The sequence below is a fragment of the Capricornis sumatraensis genome, chromosome 9 (assembly GCF_032405125.1).
Source record: "Capricornis sumatraensis isolate serow.1 chromosome 9, serow.2, whole genome shotgun sequence".
NCBI classification, from domain to species: Eukaryota; Metazoa; Chordata; class Mammalia; order Artiodactyla; family Bovidae; genus Capricornis; species Capricornis sumatraensis.
In genome coordinates, this window is record NC_091077.1 from 79,716,068 (window position 1) to 79,733,065 (window position 16,998).

Sequence of the window (16,998 nt, forward strand, 5' to 3'; positions counted from 1 at the left end):
GTCCCAGGCCTGAAGCTTGACCTGTCAAAGAGCAAAGGTCACCACTCCCTCTCCATCTGCCCCACACATGAACTACAGAAAGCAATAAGCATGCGCTCAGCTAGCAGACCCAGGGGCAAGAGAAAAAGAAACTATGCCTGCACCCCACATAGGAACAGTCTACCCAGTGGTCACCCTTCCCAGAGAATGAAATAGAAGGATCTTGGTGGGGTCCGTTACCTGGGTTCTCAGTTAGAAGGGTAGTGAAGGTAGGGGGTGATCACCTGGCACCTGGCCAGCTACACAGTCCTCATCAGGGCTCCAGCCTGAGCAGGACAGACCCCCTCTCTTTTTGCCCCACCCACCTTTATTTTGGGGGGCTCCAAAATCACTGCAGATGGTAATTGCAGCCATGAAATTAAAAGACGCTTGCTCCTTGAAAGAAAAGCTATTACCAACCTAGACACCATATTCAAATGCAGAGATGTTACTTTGCCAACAAAGGTCCATCTAGTCAAAGCTATGGTTTTTCCAGTAGTCATGTATGGATGTGAGAGTTGGACTATAAAGAAAGCTGAGTGCCAAAGAATTGATGCTTTTGAACTGTGGTGTTAGAGAAGATTTGAGAGTCCCTTGAACTGCAAGAAGATCCAACCAGCTCATCCTAAAGGAAATCAGTCCTAAATATTCATTGAAAGGACTGATATTGAAGCTGAAACTCCAATACTTTGGCCACCTGATGTGAAGAAATGACTCATTGGAATAGATTCTGGTGCTGGGAAGGATTGAGGGCAAGAGGAGAAGGGGATGATGGAGGATGAGATGGTTGGATAGCATTACTGACTCAATCGACATGAGTTTGCGTAAGCTCCCAGTTTTAGTAATGGACAGGGAAGTCTGGCTTGCTGCACTCCATGGGGTCACAAAGAGTCAGACACGACTGAGCTGAACTGACCCACCTTTAGTCCTCGGTGGGGGTGGCCACTTCCATGCAGCATTCTCTTCCATCCTTTCCCCTTAGCGATTGCTCACCTGTCCTTTCCAGTGAATCTCTGGTCCCCTTCTCTCTCTAAACCCAATGAAATTATCAAATGCTTTCACCTGGTACTTCCCTGGCGGTCCAGTGCTTGAGACTTTGCCTTCCAATGCAGGGTGTGTGGATTTGATCGCTGGTCAGGGAGGACAGAGGGCAAGGTGCTTGCATGGCATCACTGACTCAATGGACATGAGTTTGATCAAACTCTGGGAGATAGCGAAGCACAGGGAAGCCTGACCTGCTGCAGTCCATGGGGTTGCAAAGAGTCAGACACAACTTAGCAACTTAGGATCCCACCTGCCTCTTGGCCAAAAAACCGAAACATAAAACAGGAGCAATACTGTAACAAATTCAATAAAGACTTTAAAAATGGTCCACATCAAAAAAAAAATTTTCACCCAAATTAATCGATCTTATCTGAATTTTACATTCACCCAGTGAGACAGTCAGGAGCAGTTGAAAAACTGAGGCTTGAAGAGAGGAAGTGACCAGATGAAGTCACACAACACAACAGACCCTTCCTAGTGTCTGGAAATCCTCCCCCTGCTCTCAGTCTACTATCTCACTATATTATGGTTCATTATTTTGATTGTCAGGCCCCTCCCTCAACAATCCCTCACCTTAGTGTGACCTCAGTCAAACACGGATTTGCTCTAAGGCAGGAGCCCCTGGCCGGAAGGATTCTGCCCCATGGGTTGAAGTCAGCAGGTGCGCATCTATCATTCAGGAGCCTGGAGGGGGGTGGGGGGACATGAGAGGAAGGTCCCAGACTGGCTCTGCCCCCAGGCTGCATCACTGTGTTACTCAGAGCACCTGTGATGGTAAGGGTCAGAACCCTGACACGAAGCAAACACTGGCAACTCCAAAGGCATGGTTGACTTCAGACATGGCCGGATGCAGGGGCTCAAAGGATATCCTTGCCCCGCCTCCACCTCTGCTGCCTGTGGGAAGTGGCCTTATTCCCAAGCAGGCTTTCTCCATGTGTGGGAACCATGACTCCTAACAAGCCCAAACCTATATCCTTGCAGCACCCGTGGAAACAGCAGAGAAGCCTCCCTCTACCCACAGAAGACCTCGAATTGGCCCAAATCCCACCAGAACTTGGGGGCCAGTAGATTTGCAACAACATGGATGAAACTAGAGATTATCATATTAAGTGAAGTAAGTCAGAGAGAGAGAGAGACAAATACCATATGATATCACTTATCTGTGGAATCTAATACATGACACAAATGAGCAGAAATATGACACACTACAAAACAGAAAAAGAATCAGGGACATCGAGAACAGATGGGTGGTTGCCAAGGAGAAGCGGGAATAAGAGAGGGATGGATCGAGAGTTTGGGCTTAGCAGACGCAAACTGGCATATATATTAATAGAATGGGCAAACAACAGTTCCTACTGCATGGCACGGGAAACTGCATTCAATACTCTGTGATAAACCATAATGGAAAAGAATATGAAAAGGCACATATGCATATATCTGTATATAACTAACTCACTTTGCTGTACAGCAGCAATTAACACAACATTGTCAATGAGCTATACTTCAACAGGAAAAAAATTAGAACTCTGGGGCCCCAAAGAGTGGGGAAAGGTGGTGTCCCCCAGGAAAGATAAGTGCTTAGACAAAAACACGTTAGCTGCTGATGTATCCACTGAAACCACGCATTTGTCTATTCTGTCAACAAAGCGTCCCCACACATCTCAGGTGCTCGGTTGACGAGGTCAGGGGCTGGGGATCCAAGGATGAACACAGCCATCTGGGAGCAGTCTGGTGGGGAATGCCAACCAACAAAACAACAGTCACAATGCAACACAGAAGTGCTGGGGAGAGAGCCGCAGGGCATGATGGGAACACGGCCGAGGGAGCAGTTAATTCAGCGCTGATGGGGATTTGGAAGAGAAGACATAGGAACTTCCTGGTGGTCCCGCGGCTGAGGCTCTGCGCTCCCAGTACAGGGGGCTCAAGTTCAATCCCTGGTCAGGGAACTAGATACCACATGCCGCAGCTAAGACCCAGCACAGCCAAATAAGTGAATATTACAAAGAAAGAAACACATGCACGGTATCACATGGGGAAGATCTATGTTGAAACTTAATGGGCAAAAGGCACCAAGCCCACCAAGTCTTCCTGCTAAGGTTCTTATCCACCACCCACCATGGCCCTTTCCAGTCCTCTGTGAAGGCAGGGAACCTCCTCCCAACACCAGCCTAGAGAACCTGTCACTGGGCAGAACTGGGGATGGGGAAGGGCTGGACATCCCCCGGGCCCCTTCACTTCCTCTTTCCCACCCCCAGCACTGGGGAGCTGGACCTCCCCCTTAGTGTCAACTGCGTTGTCAGCAGAGGTGGTTCTGTCCATCAGACCAGCCTCTGCTATACTGCACGGGTCTCCTGCCAAGTACCACAAACACTTTGGGTTGGCCGATCTGTCGTGGGGCAGCCCTGTCCATGTAGGAGGCTGAGCAACATCCGGGACCTCTGTGCACTAGGTAGCTCCCTGTGCCTGGTTGTGTGCGTGCCTAGCCGCTTCAGTCGTATCTGACTCTTATGCAACCCCATGGGCTGTAGCCCATCAGGCTTCTCTGTCCATGGGATTTCCCAGGCAAGAATACTGGAGTGGGTTGCCATTTCATTTCCAGAGGATCTTCCCGACCCAGAGATCGAACCTACATCTCTTAAGTCTGCTGCATTAGCAGGTGGGTTATACCATTAGAGCCACCTGGGAAGACCTGCCTAGTTGTGACAACCCCTCGAGACATGGCCTGCTGTCCTCTGGAGGCGGGAGAAATGCCCTCAGTTGAGAAGTGCTGCTCTAGTGCCTCCCCCCAGCCCCCCGTTTCTCCTCCACCCCAGACGCCAGCCCCCTGGTCAGGCAGGCCAGCTCCCCCTAAGCAGACATTTGTCAGCACTCACCCGAGTTCATCCAGGGTGTGCTGCTTCCCTTGCACGCACCGCTTGGCTCTGCACGTTCCCTCGTTCTCACAAGTTCCACGCGTTCCCCGCATAGCGCAGGTCGCCGCTCCACCGCGCTGTGTGATGCCTTCGCTCATGCCCAGTGTCTTGGTACCCATGCCGTCCTCCCCAGCTCCTTGCAGTGTGTCACATACACATTCTTCCTCCAGGCGGCCCACACTGGAAATCATGCTCCCCTGCACATGGGCAAACATACAATGCGTGTTGCAATTCAACAGACACACACATGCAGGTCATAGCACCCAGTGCAAACCCCAGGCCTTCCACCCCATTGCTCAAAACACGGTCTGCTGTACACTTCTGGGCAGACTAAGTAAGACATGCCTCTCCCTAGCCCGTCTTCCCACTCTTCACGCCAGTGTCACTGGCATCAGGATGTCCGGTATACCCCCAGAGCTGAAAGAGTCAAGACACACCTGACCAGCAGAGGTTCCCACAATAATCGGAAGGACAACAGCTTGGCAGACTAGTGCTTCTGAGAAAAACACCACCTCCTGCAAGCCACCCTGGAAGCCTTACCGGTTGGCGCAGATGGACACTGACTCATACTGTCTCTAGAAATGCCATGGATGCCACGGCACCATGCCCAGCCCCTTCCGGAGGACACTGGAAATCATCAATCACCATCAGAGGCCCCTTTTCAAGGGACTCCTGGAACAGGACAGGGGAGGAAGGAGGAAATACAGCATTACCCAGTCATCTCAGGCCCCAGCCTCCTGCCTAGGTCCCGAAGGAGGGCCCTCAAGCGGCCCCTTGCCCCTCTCCACGCATCACTTTCTCGCTGGGATGGCTCTGATGCTCATCACTGGAATGGACCCTGGGAGCTGCGCCTCACCCAAACAGACCTGCCGCCGCTCTGTCTGCGGTGTTCAGGTCACTGCCTCCCTTTCAGCAGGGGGAGCTAGCGGGGCAGGGGAGGGCCTGGGAGGTGGGGCAGCAATCCATCCTCTTCTCCGTACTTGGCTCATGAACTTAGCTGCTGAGTAGTATCTCCTCGGTGATGGACCCCAGAAGGGGAGACTCAGAGCGGAGACCAGTCCTTAGTCCCAGAACCCCTGGCATGGAAAGATAGGAAGTTTGTGCAGCATCACTCTCAGCACAGATGTAGACTCTGTATACAGAAGTACAGTGGGATGGCCACTTTATGCGCCTCTTCTGACCTTGTAGGATGGGACATCCAACAGTCTCTACACTCAAGGTGTGCAGTGAAAGGGTTTCTGGCACAAGCTTTGGAATCAGTGACTTGAGGCTGAACCCTGCTCTACTATGTACTTGCTCCAAGCCTCAGACAAGCTCCCTAAGACCCGGCTTCCTCCTTTGTGAAGTGGAGAAAATGATGCTCCGTGTCTCCTTCAGGGGTTATGAGACTCCACTGACACCCACTCTGTGAAAAGCACTTACGTGGAGATGCCACAGTCCCACGTGCTAGCTCTTGTTAAGTGCAGGCTACAGAAGATAGCACTTAGCACCAACTCTTTAACAATGCCCAACTCAGCACTTAGCACCAACTCAACAATGCCAGGACAGAGAACTGGGACTCTGCCAGGGGCTCAGCTGTTGTACCCAAAGGCAGAAGCATCACGCTGGAGGCCCTTTTCCCCCGCTTTGCACCCCCCACCCCTGCTGGAAACCCCTGTGTCGTCCCGCCGGGGATCTGGCCGAGGGGGAACTGAGGACCAGCACAAAGAGGAAGAGGGTCCCGTTCAGAAGCATGCCACGTGGATGGGAAAGCACCAGGGGAAACAGGGCGGAGACCAAGTCTAAGCCACTTCATACCCAGGCAGGCTCAGGCCCTCAGAGCAGAGGGAGGCAGGCCAGCTCTTCCAGGCCTCTGCTTGTGGCCCCAGGGCCCCAGGGCCCCCACCCCAGCCCCTTCCCTCTGCTCCTGTACTCAGGGAGGTGCTGGAACCCGCTCCCGAGATGACTTGTCCTTCCCAACCCGTATTTAGTGGCATCACACTGGTAGTTTGGCAGGGGCCATAGAGGGGAGGGCTACACCATGCATGTGAGCAAATTTCCACGAGACTGGGGTAGGGTTGGGGTAGCGGAATACAAGAAAGGATAAAGACATCAAAGAGCCATTAAGCGGGGCGCCTCTGGCAGCCAACTGGTTGGGATTCTGGGCTTTCACTCCATGGCCCACCTTCAGTCCCTGGTTGGGGAACTGAGATCCCACAAGCCATGTGGCCAGGCCAAAAATAGACAGAGAGACAGATTAAGAGAACAAACATATGGATACCGAGGAGGAAGTGAGAGTGGGAGTAATTGGAAGATTAGGGCTGACACATACACACTATTGATACGGCTTCCCAGGTGGTGCTAATGGTAAAGAGCCCACCTGGGACACAGCTGAATATAAAATAGATAACTAATGAGAACCTGCTGTGCAGCACGGGGAACTCTACTCAGTGCTCTGTAGTGACCCAAATAGGAAGGAAATCCAAAGATGAGGGGATATAGGTGTACACATAGCTGATTCACTGCTGTACAGTAGAAACCCACTATTAATAGCATGGCCTGGTAAAGCAACTGTACACCAATAAAAATTAATTTTTAAAAACAGGAAAAAGGGAGCCCTACCATTTACAACATGAAAAAAGAGAGAGAGAGAAAGAGGGAAGAGGGTAGAGAACATGCCTAAAGGGTAGGGGAAAGCTTTCTCCTTTGACTTCAAAGATACAGCGCTTGGACACCCAAGGCGAAGAACTCAGGCCTGGCAGCATTCTAAAACAAGCCAGCAATTAACTACTGATAACAACTGTGGTAGAAGCGGCACAAGGACATTTTCTTCCACATTTTCAGGGTGTGGGCAACCAGTCGACAATGATACGGTCTGGACCGTGGTGCAGGCCACCTGCTGATGCCGGCAAAGATCCCTGCCTTCAGCTTCCTGGCACTGGTTCTCCCCAGGCTGGGAACCTTGCCTGCAGAAGCCTCACGAACCCCTTCTCAGAAGGGAGCTGTGGGGCACCAGGTCACACCATCCCCTACCCCGGTGGGGAGTTCACATCCAGGAACTAGTCCACCCCAAGCTTCAAAGGCCTGGCTGCCCCCCCGGGTGAGCAGCATCTCTGAAGAGTTATCCCAGCTCCAGAGCTCCAACGGGCTTGGCCCAGGCCACTGCTCCTATGGCACTGCAGCCCAGCTTCCCCCTCCACCCAACCCTGCACCCCTCCCCCCCCCAGGTGTTCCTGGCATGCTAAGACGCTTCCTGCACTCAAATCTTCAGCCCAGAATCTTTTCCCAGGGAACTCATCCTAAAATACACCCTACCCATCTCCCTGTAAAGAGACCACTGCCCAGGAGAGCTAATGCCCAACCCCAGGTGCTTCTTTGCAGTGAGGACTTGTGCGTGGCTTCATGGCTGTCCCACGCACAAGTGCAAGGCTTCCCAGATGGCACTAGTGGTAAAGAACCTGCCTACCAGTGCAGGAGACATAAGAGATGAGGGTTCGATCCCTGGGTTGGGAAGATTCCCCGGGCATGGCAACCCACTCCAGTGTTCTTGCCTTGAGAATCCCATGGACCGAGGACCTGGCGGGCTACAGTCCATGGGGTCGCAAAGAGTCAGACGTGATTGAAGTGACTTAGCAGGCATGCACATGAGATGCCAGGGACCTGTAGAGCTGATGTAGGGGTTTCCTTGGAAGGGTGCTTCATAGTGTGTTTTGCTGAGGGGTGGGGTGGGGGAAGTAGGGGGAGGAGCATGATGGAGTGAGTGAGTGAGTGTGTGTGTGTGTGTGTGTGTGTGTGTGTGTGTGTGTGTGTGTGCGCACGCGCACGCGCGCGCCTTTACTGCTGTTTGTTTTCCACCCCATTTGAAGGGCACGGCAAGGGGTGGGGAGGCAAAAAAATGCCACCTGCTTGCTGAGTCTAGCAACACCCAGGACCTCTGAGACAACAGCCACCTGCTCTGCTAACTACACAGCACATCTGAGTGTGCAGAAACACACGCCCTCTCTACCTGCAGGCACAAAACGCACACAGCTCCAGACACACAGCCCACCTTCCCAGTCCTGGTTCTTCAGTGGCAATGGAGAGAACTCAGCCCACCTCACCTTGAGTGCAAGAGGTCCTGGGATCAGCTCCTGGTCACAGGTAAATCCTAGCCTCTAGCACATGTCACTCGCTCCTGCACAAGTCCATTTATTCATTTCCCCCAAAGACTCGCTGCACTTACTGTTTGCCATCTTTGCTGGCTCGGAAGCTCCCTGCGTGAGGCAAGCCCCAGCTCATTCTCTGCAAGAGGATGCTACACAGATGGGGAGCCTCCTCACCACCTGGAACAAGGGAGTTCCTGGCCTCCCTGCCGACGAGAGGGCTCTGCTGATCAAACTCCAGGCAGTGGACCGTGTCCATGCTGGTGGCTCCAGGCAGAGGCAGAATTCACCTCCCACCTTCCTCCACAATCCTCCTGCCCAATCCAGCATTCAGTGAGAGCACATGCCTGAACCTTGCCCCTGCTGGGGGCAACCGTGTTACTCGTTAACTTGGTGATTGGAAATTGACTTCTGAGGTGCTGAAGATGAAATGAGGAGGAAAACCCGTGGAGGGCAAGGCTTCTGGGTCCTTGTGCCCTTAGGGTGACAGTCATACCATTCACCGTTCAGATAAATCTAGAACGCCACCAAGCACTCAGATGCCAGATCTCATGTGCTGGGAGAGTCTTCTGTATTCCCAGGGGTGGGAGGTCTTATGTTAACACTATCTACTCTGCAGCCTGGAATTTAACATCAGGCAGGCTTGGGTCTGATTCCTGCCCCTGCTTCTCCCACCGCCCCCCAGCAAAACACATTGCAAGGCACCTCTTCCAAGGAAGCCCCTACATCGGCTCTACAGGCCCCTAGCATCTCCGTGTGCATACCTGCTAGGTCGTTTCAGTTGTGTCTGACCCTCTGCGACCCCCAGCCCCAGCTAGGTGTGGGAAGTGCCAGCTCAGTGCCTGGTTCAGGATGCCCAGTCAATCCACAGCCACTGGCAGTACTATCGTTGCCAACCCCAGGGAAGCTCCTGTCTACGAGATGAGCCTCCTTGGAGGCTATGCATAGGGCAAACCCATCACCCACCTGCTCTTGGGCCACCCTCTGCCTTCAGAGCTGGCATATGTGAGGGCTTTCCTCTTCTGGGCTGACCTTATGTTTGAACGCCATGAAATGAAAACAAGATACCAAGAGACTGGGGCCGGGAAAGGCCCATGAATCCCTGTTAACTTCATGCAGGTGCGAATCTTCAGCCTTCCAGGCAATTTCAATCATTGAGCTGGATCGCTAGGATATCAGAGGGGCTGCAGTGCACCAGCAGCCAAGCTCTTAAAGGGACATCCAGGGAGCTGTCCTGGAAGATGAGCCAGAGAGTGTCTCCATCCTCCATAATCTGCATATTAATTTTGTATCCTGTGTGCATATGTGCATGCTAAGTCGCTTCAGTGTGTTGGACTCTTTGCAGCCCTATGGACTATAGCCCACCAGGCTCGTCTGTCCATGGGATTCTTCAGGCAAGGATACTGGAGTGGGTTGCTATGCCCTCCTCCAGGGGATTGTCCTGACCCAGCAAGTCTATGTCTCCTCCATTGGCAGATCGGTTCTTTACCCCTAATATCACTTGGGAAGTCCTATCCTCCGTATTCTGAATCAGGTGAGACATGGTGTCCCATGGTCACATCCAAACCCAGATTTCTCTTTCCTTACTTGGAATACGGCGAGCAAGTTTCTCCCCTAACTTTGTTTGTTTTCCTTTATAAAGACTTTACAATAAAAATGATAAACTATGTGAAACCTATTTGGAGTTCAAGCCATTCACCTCACCAGGAAAGAGATGGCTCTTTGCTGGGCTTTTTGATTATAAAGTTGTCAAAGCCCAATATCAGAAGTTCAAAGGGAGGAAGTGAACAGATCACCTTAGGCAACTCAATGCACGTCATCAGATGACCTAGTAGTGGTTGCTACTGCACTTCAGTTCAGTTCAGTTCAGTCACCAAGTCGTGTCTGACTCTGCGACCCTGTGAACCACAGCACGCCAGACCTCCCTGTCCATCACCAACTCCCGGAGTCCATCCAAACCCACGTCCATCGAGTCGGTGATGCCATCCAGCCATCTCATCCTCTGTCATCCCCTTCTCCTCCTGTCCTCAATCTTTCCCAGCATCAGGGTCTTTTAAAATGAGCCAGCTCTTTGCATCAGGTGGCCAAAGTATTGGAGTTTCAGCTTCAGCATCAGTCCTTCCAATGAACACCCAGGACTGATCTCCTTTAGGATGGACTGGTTGGATCTCCTTGCAGTCCAAGGGACTCTCAAGAGTCTTCAACACCACAGTTCAATAGTATCAATTCTTCGGCACTCAGCTTTCTTCACAGTCCAACTCTCACATCCATACATGACTACTGGAAAAACCATAGTCTTGACTAGATGGACCTTTGTTAGCAAAGTAATGTCTCTGCTTTTTAATATGCTGTCTAGGTTGGTCATAACTTTCTTTACAAGGAGTAAGCATCTGTTAATTTCATGGCTGCAATCACCATCTGCAGTGATCCTGGAGCCCAGAAAAATAAAGTCAGCCACTGTTTCCACTGTTTCCCCATCTATTTGCCATGAAGTGATGGGACTGGATGCCATGATCTTAGTTTTCTGAATGTTGAGCTTTAAGCCAACTTTTTCACTCTCCTCTTCCACTTTCATCAAGAGGCTCTTTAGTTCTTCTTCACTTTCTGCCATAAAGGTGATGTCATCTGAGTATCTGAGGTTATTGATATTTCTCCCGGCAATCTTGATTCCAGCTTGTGCTTCCTCCACCCCATCATTTCTCATGAGGTACTCTGTATATAAGTTAAATAAACAGGGTGGCAATATACAGCTTTGACATACTCCTTTTCCTATTTGGAACCAGTCTGTTGTTTCATGTCCAGTTCTAACTGTTGCTTCCTGACCTGCATACAGGTTTCTCAAGAGGCAGGTCAGGTGGTCTGGTATTCCCATCTCTTTCAGAATTTTCCACAGTTGATTGTGATCCACACAAAGGCTTTGGCATAGTTGATAAAGCAGAAATAGATGTTTTTCTGGAACTCTCTTCCTTTTTCCATGATCCAGCGGATGTTGGCAATTTGATCTCTGGTTCCTCTGCCCTTTCTAAAACCAGCTTGAACATCAGGGAGTTCACGGTTCACGTATTGCTGAAGCCTGGCTTGGAGCTTTTTGAGCATTACTTTACTAGCATGTGAGGTGAGTGCAATTGTGCTGTAGTTTGAGCATTCTTTGGCATTGCCTTTCTTTGGGATTGGAATGAAAACTGACCTTTTCCAGTCCTGTGGCCACTGCTGAGTTTTCCAAATTTGCTGGCATATTGAGTGCAGCACTTTCACAGCATCATCTTTGAGGATTTGAAACAGCTCCACTGGAATCCCCTCACCTCCACTAGCTTTGTTGGTAGTTCAGCCAACACTTATAGAGGTATCTTCCATGGCTGGGCTTCCTGGGCGGCCCAGTGGTCAAGAATATGACTGGCAAGAGGAGGCTTGGGCTCAGCTCCTGGGTCGGGAAGATCCCCTGGAGGAGGGCATAGTAACCCACTCTAGTATTCTGGCCTGGAAAATCCCACAGACAGAGGAGTCTGGCAGACTACAAGCCATGGAATTGCAAAGAGTCAAACATGACTTAGCAGCTAAACAACAACAACTTTCCATGGCAGACACTGTACTGAGATGAGATGAATAAAACATAAAATATGGTACCTTTTTTTCTAATATTTACTGATTTTTAACATTATTGCCACATTTCCATTCTCTTCATCCCGCCTTCCCTCCAAAATCCTCAGTTACTGAACCACTTGAAGTAAGCTGCAGACATCCTGACACTTAACCCCTAAATGTTTCAGCTTCTGTCTCCTAAGAACAGGATTATTCTTCTGCAATAACTACAGTATCACCGTCATCCTGAGACCATTAACACCAACATGATAATATTGTCTAAAATGCACTCTGTATTCCCATTTCCTCAAGGGTCGCAGGAATGTTCTTTGTAGCTTTTCTTTTTTCCTTTTTTTAAAGCAATCCAGGATACACTCATGGATCATGCACTACATTTGGCTTCTTCCTAATGTTTTGATAGATGTAAAGAAAGAGTTAGAGCTGTCCAATAAAGACTTCTGAGAAAGAAACTTTAGACTCCAACTAAAAAGACAGATCTGTCCATAAGGACCCTTGGATGCTGCATAATTCTCGTTCTTCACCACAGATGGGCAGATCATTTCTTAGAGGGGCATATGGACTCCTAATTATTCCAACAGTTTAATGCCATCTGCTCCCTACGAGGAGGAAAAACTTCAAATGTGGTGTCGGGGAGTCTTAGGTCTTGATCAGGGTTTAGCCTGTGTTGGAACACAAGCCTGTGTTAGTGTGGGCCTGTAGTAGGCACTGGAGAGGTGAGAAAGATGGAGAACAAGCCTGCCCTCACAGGGTTTCAGGTCTAGTTGAAGGTGAAAATGTGAGTCGCACAGTTGTGACCAACGACTCTTTGCAACCCCATGGACTGTAGCCTGCCAGGCTCCTCTGTCCATGGAATTCTCCAGGCAAGAAGACTGGAGTGGGTAATCATTTCCTTCTCCAGGGGATCTTCTCAACCCGGGGTTCCAACCTGGGTCTCCTGCATTGCAGGCAGATTCTTTACCATCTGAGCCACCAGGGAAGCCTCCCAGGTCTAGTTGGGAAAAGGAAAAACAATAGGGAGAGAGAGAGAAAAATGATGAGGCTGGATTTCTGGGTAAAGTAGATGAAGGAACATGTAACTCAAGGCTGGATGGTGGGGAAAAGGTCTCATCTAAGCCACAAGCTGGAGCAGGGGCAGGGGTAAGGGGTGACAAGGGCCCACCCAGACTGGACTTTACAAAACATAGTAAGGTGCTTGGAATCTATCCTAAGACCAGTCAAGTGCCATTGAGGGGTGGAACACGACCAGATGTCCTGGTTCACCATAGGATGGGCAAGTGGGAAACAGCTGGGAAACTGTACCAGGAACAGGCGATGAGCGGCTGCAGTTAAGACAGTGGAAATGAAGATGGACAGAGGGAAATGGATTTCGTATTTTTTTTAATTTTTTTAAATTGAAGTATAGTTAATTTATGATGCTGTGCTAGTTTCAGATGTAGAGCAAAGTGATTCAGTTATGCATATATATATATATTCTTCTTCAGATTCCTTTCCACTATAGGGTATTACAAAATATTGAATACCATTCCCTCTGTATTCAGTAGGTCCTTGTTGATTATCTTTTTTTTTTTTAATTTTACCAGAGGGTAGTTGATTTACAGTGTTGTGTTAGTTTCAGGCATACAACAAAGTGATTCAGTTATACATATACATATATTCATTCTTTTTTATATTCTTTTCTCATATCAGATGCATGCATGCATGTTCGGTTGTGTCTGACTCTTTGTGACCCCTATGAACTATAGCCTGCCAGGCTCCTCTGTCCATGGGATTATCCAGGCAGGCATCCTGAAATGGGTTGCCATTTCCTTCTCCAGGGGATCTTCCCCACCCAGGGATCAAACCTGCATCTCTTGTGTCTTCTTTTCCACTAGAGCTATCTGGGAGAGATTATCTACTTAACATATTGTTGTTGTTGTTCAGTTGCTAAGTTGTCTAACTCTTTGTAACCCCATGGACTGCAGTATGCCAGGCTCCTCTGTCCTCCACTATCTTCTTGCAGTTGCTCAAATTCATGTCCATTGAGTCAGTGATGCTATCTAACCATCTCATCCTCTGCTGCCCACTTCTCCTTTTGCCTTTAATCTTTCTCAGCATCAGGATCTTTTCCAGTAAGTCAGCTCTTGGCATCAAGTGGCCAAAGTACTGGAGCTTCAGTTTCAGCAACAGTCCTTCCAATGAATATTCAGAGTTGATTTCCTTTAGGATTGACTGGTTTGATCTCCTTGCAGTCCAAGGGACTCTCAAGAGTCTTTTCTCGAATCACAATTTGAAAGCATCAATCCTTCAGCACTCAGCCTTCCTTATGGTCCAGCTCTCATATTTGTACATGACTACTGGAAAAACCATAACTGACTATATGGACCTTTGTCAGCAAAGTGATGCCTCTGCTTTTTATTATGCTACCTAGGTTTGTCATAGCTTTCCTTCCAAGGAGCAAGAGTCTTTTCGTTTCATGTCTGTGGTCACCCTCTGCAGTGATTTTGGAGCCGAAGAAAATAAAATCTGTCACTTCTTTCACTTTCTCCCCTTCTATTTGCCATGAAGTGATAGCACCTGATGCCTTGATCTTAGTGTTCTGAATGCTTAGTTTTAAGCCAGCTTTTTCACTCTCCTCTTTCACCTTCATCAAGAGGCTCGTTAAATCTTCTTCACTTTCTGCCGTTAGAGTGGTATCATCTGCATATCTAAAGTTGTTTATATTTTTCCCCAGCAATCTTGACTTCAGCATGTGATTCGTTCAGTCTGGCATTTCATATGATGTACTCTGTATATGAGTTAAATAAGCCGGGTGACAATATACAGGCTTGATGCACTCCTTTCCCAGTTTTGTGCTAGTCAGCTCTTCCATGTCCAGTTCTAACTGTTGCTTCTTGTCCTGCATACAGGTTGCTCAGGAGGCAGGTAAGGTGGGCTGGTATTCTCATCTCTATAAGAATTTTCCACAGTTTGTTGTAATCCACACAGTCAAAGTCTTTAGCATAGTCAATGTAGCAGATATTTTTCAGGAACTCCCTTGCTTTCTCCATGATTCAATGAATGTTGGCAATTTGATCTCTGGTTCTTCTGCCTCTTCAAAACCCAGCTTGTACATCTGGAAGTTCTCAGTTCATGTACTGCTGAAGCCTAGCTTGAAGGATTTTGAGCATAACCTTGCTAGCATGTGAAATGACTGCGATTGTATGGTGGTTTGAAAATTCTTTTTCATTGCCCTTTTTTGAGATTGAAATGAAAATGAGCCTTTTCTGGTCCTACGGCCACTGTTGAGTTTTCCCAATCTGCTGACATATTGAGTGTCGCACTTTAAGAGCATCATCTTTTAGGATTTGAAATAGCTCAACTGGAAATCCATCACCTCCACTAGCTTTGTTCCTAATTTTATAAATAGTAGTGTGTATATGTTAATCCCATACTCCAGACTTATCCCTCCCCCTCACCCCTGCTATCCCCTCTGGTAACCATAAGTTCATTTTCTACATCTATGAGTCTATTCCTGTTCTGTAAAAATGTTCATTTGTATCATTTTTCTTTTTTAATTCCACACATAAGTGACATGACATTTGTCTTTCTCTGACTTACTTCGCTTGATATGACCATCTCTAGATTTATGCTCATTGCTGTGAACAGCACTGTTTCATTCTTCTATGGCTGAGTAATCTTCTGTATGTATACCGCTATACTACATCTCCTTTATCCATTTCTCTGTCAATGGACACAGGTAGCTTGCATGACTTGGCCGTACCAAATAGTGCTGCTATGAACATTGGGGTGTATGTATCTTTTTGAATTAGATTTTTCTCCAGATGTATACCCAGGAATGGGATTGCAGAATCATATGGTAACTCTATTTTTAGTTTTTTGAGGAACCTCCATACTATTCTCTATAGTGGCTGCATGAACTCACATTCCTACCAAGAGTGTAGGAGGGTTCCCTTTTCTGCACACTCTCCAGCATTTGTTATTTGTAGACTTTTTGATGTTGGCCACTCTGATTGATGTGAGGTGATAACAGATTAATATTTTGGAGATAGGATCCAAATAGAATAGATAGAATGCACATAGAGAGCAAAGAAAAGTAAGAAATATAGGATAAGGCCTACTATGTAATTCAAATGATGTTTTGAAACAGGGGTGGGCAAATTAAAACCTGAGGGCCAGTGGCCTGTTTGGAAATAAAGTTTTACTGGCACACAGCCCCACCATTTGTTTATGTATCATCTAAGGCTGCTTGCAGCTACAACTGAGGAAGTGAGTCCTTTTGACAGAGATTGAGCATATGGCCTGCAAAGTCAAAATATGTATTGTCTGGTTTTTGCAGAAAAAGTTTGCATTCCCCTGCTTTATAAACATTGCGTTCCAGAGATGCCTCAGGAAGCAAAAAGATGTTTTAGTCAAATAAGTTTAGGCCATTCATATTCTATGTCGTTTTCTTGACTATTTACCAGAGATGTAGGTACCTTGAGAGCTCTGAGAAGTCTCATAGTAAAGAAATCTCTTTTTTTTTTTTAATTTTTATTTTTTTTTAATTTTAAAATCTTTAATTCTTACATGTGTTCCCAAACATGAACCCCCCTCCCACCTCCCTCCCCATAACAAGAAATCTCTTTATTAAAGTCAACATTTCCCAAATTCATTTGCTGTCAGACTGTTCTTTTGTTTGACTCTGAAGAATGCACCTATGGATGCTTGCTTTAATAATTTATTTCTCTTATTTTTGGCCGGGCTGAGTCTTTGTTCCTACGTGGCTTTTCTCTACTTGCGGTGAGCAGGGCCTACCCTCTAGCTGAGATGTGTGGGCTCCTCGTTGCAGTAGCTTCTCCCAGGAAGCACGGGCTCCAGGTGGGCGCACATACTTCAGTAGTTCTGGCGCACAAGCTGAGTTGCTTCTCAGCCCGTGGGATCTTCCCAGACCAGGGATTAAACCCATGTCTCCTGCATTGGCAGATGGATTCTTTACCACTGAGGCACCAGGGAAGCCCCTGTGGACAGTTGCTTTAGAAAGATGAGGAGGGGGACTTCCCCGGTGGTCCAGTGCTAAGACTCCAAGCTTCCAATGCAGGGGGCCCAGGTTTGATCCCACCCTGGGTCAAGGAAATAGATCCCACTTGTCACAATGAAAAGATCCTGCATGTTGCAACTAAGACCCAGTACAGCCAAATACATAACTAAATTTAAAAAATTTTAAGATTAAAATAAATTTTTAAAAAGTAAGATGAGTAGCTATACTGAAATGGTAAAGAGGGATGAGAGGACCAGTCATGAGATCAGTTAAGAGACCATTAAAATGACAAGAATCAGATCAAAGG